Source organism: Panthera uncia (genome assembly GCF_023721935.1).
Source record: "Panthera uncia isolate 11264 chromosome A3 unlocalized genomic scaffold, Puncia_PCG_1.0 HiC_scaffold_11, whole genome shotgun sequence".
Lineage (NCBI taxonomy): Eukaryota > Metazoa > Chordata > Mammalia > Carnivora > Felidae > Panthera > Panthera uncia.
The window spans coordinates 20,639,487-20,643,685 of NW_026057578.1; the positions used below are offsets into that span (position 1 = coordinate 20,639,487).

The following is a 4,199-nucleotide window of genomic DNA, read 5'->3' on the forward strand; positions in this document are numbered from 1 at the left end:
GTGTCTTACTCGCCCGTGTAGCCTGGCACTCGGCACAGAGTCTGCCCTGGAGGACGCTCCTTACTGGCCTCTGGACAAACCATCGCGCTGACTGCCAGGGGCAGATGGGGACGCCCAGCACCCCTGGCCCCCAAGAGGCTGGACCCAGGAAGGTGAATCCCCAAGCCTCCCCGCCCACAAGTCTGTCTACGGGGCTTTCCAGGACCACTCGCGGTAGCATGTGGAAAATAGATCGTGCTCCTGTGCCCCGCCGAGGCCGCCTCTCAGGGTGTGCATTGAGCTGAGCTGAGTCTGTGTCCTCTTAATTAGAGTGATAACAGCTATCACTTATGGAAGACTTATTTTTTCCATCTAAAGGGCTAAATGTGTTATCTCATTTATCCTCACCCTCAGCCCCTAGCATAGGTCCAGATGGGCATTGCTGGAAGCATGCTGCGGTCTCAGGTAACTATGGAAGGCGGACAGGGGCACTGCCTCAGGAAAGCTGGGACCGGGGACCCCTCTCGGTTTCCCACGCCTGCGGCTGTGCCCTCAGCACGTAACTTTTGTTTTCTGCCTGACCTTCCAGGTTGAGGGAAACATGACTGCCTACAGCTCTGGAGCCTCCCGTATCATAAGTCGTCACCACCAGAGTGGGACTGGCTGTTTGAAAAGTCCCAGGCAGCTGGAAATAAGGGTCTACCTCCCCGGTGAGGCTGCTGTGAGGATCAAGGGAGATAATGTGCACAAAGTCCTGTGCCTCTTGGGAAGGACTCAGTAAATGGCAGCTGGGATTAACGTCGGTTTTGTTGTTGTTAACAGTGGTGGTATCACCAGCGTGGACCACGCTCAGCCTGAGGGGATGCCGCACTCGCAGGTAGGCATGTGAGGCTGGTGCCCGCGACGTGTGGGTCTGTTCTGAGGATGAACAAACCCTGTTCTGAAGACCGTGCCCTGGACTCAGCCTGTCATGGCAGCCAGGGATTTGACCGGGCTCCGGGGCAGGTTCAAAGGATGGGGCTCTCTATGAGACTGCAGGAGTCCTCCCGCTGGCCTCGATCCTTCCAGCTGCAGACCAAGGCTGGGGTTTTCCTCACGGCCTGGGCTACGTTGTCAATGTGAAGGTCACTGAAGGGTTAGGAGGCCTCCTCCAAGCAAAGATATTAAAGCCAAATGAATGCACTTACCAAAGAGCCTCTGGTAGAGGGCACCCCTCAGTGTCAGAAGTTCAAAGGCCATAGGCCTGCTTGAGGCAGGGGCTGTCTGCAGGCTCCCTGAGTCTAGATCCCATAGACATGGAAAGATCCCGGTGCCTGGACAGCGAGACCCAGCCGCTGGCTCCTGAATCAATCTGACCCCAGATGTGGGTACTACAGGCACCCTTTCCCCATTCTCCCAGCTCACGGTGCTGGGGCTCAGCTCCTGGGCCCCTCGGTGCCCAGCGTGGCATAAAAACACTTGTGCGATTTCCACACTGGACTGTTATAAATGGAGCCCTGATGTCAGCGGATGCTCTCTGTCCCTGGACATCCGGGAGAGGGTCCCCACCCAGGACAGCCCCCGCCCTAATTCCATGGCCGGTGGATCTTTCCTGCCCTTTCAGCAGGTGGGTGTGGGGAGGGGTGCAGTGAAGCCGGAGACAAAGTTTCCTTCTTTTTGCTCCTGGGCCTCTTGTACCCAGGCCTTTGGGCTTCTCCCCTTCTCCTCCTCCAGGACAGCTTCCGGACCCCCCCCAAGAATTCTCTCCTGGTGCCTGTTGTCCCAGTGGCCACCACCCCAGGGAAGGGTGCAGAGGCTACAAAAGAGATGTGGAGTTTAGGGAAATGATTTCTGAAAGCCTGGAGCTCCTGGGAGCTCACCTAATGCTTTCTGGTCCGAGATCAATAGGTTAGGAGATCTCTAAGGCCTTAATTAAACTAAGTCCTTGAGAAGATAACTAAGCATTCTTTCCTTTCCCCAGCATCAAGCAAGGGGTGACTCTTGTGTGTTTTCTTGGAGGGGAAATTTCCTTTTTTTATTTTTTCTTTCCTTTTCTTGATTTTTTTCCCACATGGCTCAGAAAAAAAATATGTGTATTATTATATATTATATAAAATATAATGAAAAGTGGCCCTGTAGCTCCTGTCATCCATCTGCCTACCCACCTTCCATTTCTCCAAAACCACTGTTACTGGTTTCCTAGGGACCCTTCCATTTGCCTGTACAACATGTACAAGTATATAAGTAAATACAAATGTGTTCTTGTTGTCCCCTTCCCCTTTTTAAATACAAAAAGGTAGCATATTCTACGTTCAGTTGTGTGCATTGGTTTGTTTGGTTTGTTGTTTTTTGTTTTTGTTTTTGTTTTTACCTAATTTGTCTTTGGAGATATTTCACATCAGAATATAGAGATTGTTCAGTATTCTAAAGGCACCGAAAATAGCACGAATTATTTCTCCTTCCCTCTTTTCTTTATTCTTTACAGCTTCCTCCAAATAGACATGCCATTCATTCATTCTTTCGTTCGTTCATTTGTTTCTTTCTTCAGCCTTTCCAGATGCCCTGTTCAGTGCTGGATCTCATGCTGGGTGCTGGGGTGACATCAGTGAATTCTCCCAGGCCCTTTCCCCAGGGCTCAGAGGATCAGGGGCGCCAGGACACCAGCAAGCCATGAGTGGGGGAGGGGACAATCCCTGGCTCACTTTGGCAGTGTGTGACTTCTCTTTGTGTGCCTTGATCTGGACCGGGTCTTTCTCCTTTCTTCCCTTTACTGCACCCTGGCTGCACGCTTGCCAGTCTGCCCATCTGGATGTCCAGGAGAGCCAATTTCCTTTCTTCTGGGGCGATAATTTTTCAAACGAGGTCAGGTGATTTCTAAGAATCTGTAGCGGGAGTGTCTGTATAAGCTTAATAAAAACAAATCCATCAGCAGAATTTACGTGACTCACCTGGGAACAGACAAAAATTCCCCCGACAGTCTTCATACAAAGGACGGAAAATGCTAGCCCCCTGAGGCGTGGGCTGCTGAGGGATCAAGAAGGTAGAAAGAGAGGATTCAGAACATGCCCGGCATTTTGTGAATGAAACGTTCTTGAGTTACTTGTGTTTGTCATGTGCGTAGAGTGCAAATAGCATGTATTATGGTCCACGTTGCACACCTGATGTATTTACTGTGTTAAAGTTGTGCAACACGGTATAGAAGCATTTTCCTTCTGGACTCCTGGGTGGCTGTCAGCTGAGCGTCCAACTCTCGATTTCAGCTCAGGTCATGAGCTCCCAGTTTGAGTCCCACATTGGTCTCCACACTGATGGTGCGGAGCCTTCTTGGGATTCTCTCTCTTCCCCTCTCTCTGCCCCTCCCACACACGCACTCTCTCTTAAAATAAATAAACTTAAAAAAAAAACAAAAACACCCCGTCTACCTTCTAAAGCCACACAACTGCCGTTTATTGAATGCTTCACATTCAACCCAAACACTGTCCGAGCAACCCTATGAGGTGGGTGTGACCATCGTCACCCCTTCGTAGATGAGGAAACTGAGGCACAGGGAAGGTAAGTAACTGGCTCATGGCAAATGAGTAGCGAGGGACGTGAATGGGTCTGCACTCCAGAGCCTGTGCTCCAACCACTCCATTTCCCCATCCCCTGAGAGCCCGCGTCACTGCTCTGGGCCTCAGCCTTTCTTAGCTGTAAAAGAGGGACATTCCAGCTGTAAAAGAGGGATAAAACAATCACATCAAAGGACTTTCTTGAACATTTGCGGAGATAATGCTTGTAAAGAATGCAGGACATCACTCAATACACGGCGGTTAATATTACAGAAGACTAATACTAACAACACTCCTCTACTCCGGCTGCCAAGAAAGGGCCACTTCTTAGCAGAGCCCCCCCCCCACCCCGAGAAGACTGCGCCTGTCACCAGGAGTCAGAGAAAGGGCAGGACAAGGAGCCAGAAGAAGCTCATTGTTTTAATAAATTCACCTCTGCGTCACAGCCCTTTCCCTGGCTCCCTGGGGCTCTTCCTCTGTTGAGCAGGCCAGGGTCCCTCTGGGCAGGGGAGTCTGTTTGAGTCCCATTTCCATTACACTCTTGGCTGAACAGAGGGGGCAGGGGAGCCAGCAGCCCGCCAGGCAGTAATTAATTGCCTATTTGGCCGCCTGCTGTCTCCTGGATGGGGGATGCAGGATGGCTCTGCCTGGGCGGAGTGCTGGGCGTGTCCTTACTCATCCTGCCCACGCCAC

At 51.4% G+C, this 4,199-nt stretch overlaps 1 long non-coding RNA gene across 1 annotated transcript; it reads left to right on the forward strand.

Annotated features, from left to right (window-relative positions):
• The first annotated feature begins 571 nt into the window (after window positions 1–571).
• Window positions 572–3,287, forward strand: LOC125936615 (uncharacterized). Its single transcript, XR_007462078.1, has 3 exons — window positions 572–689; window positions 802–856; window positions 2,507–3,287. It is a non-coding gene; the product is annotated as an uncharacterized LOC125936615 (long non-coding RNA).
• The last annotated feature ends 912 nt before the right edge of the window (window positions 3,288–4,199 follow it).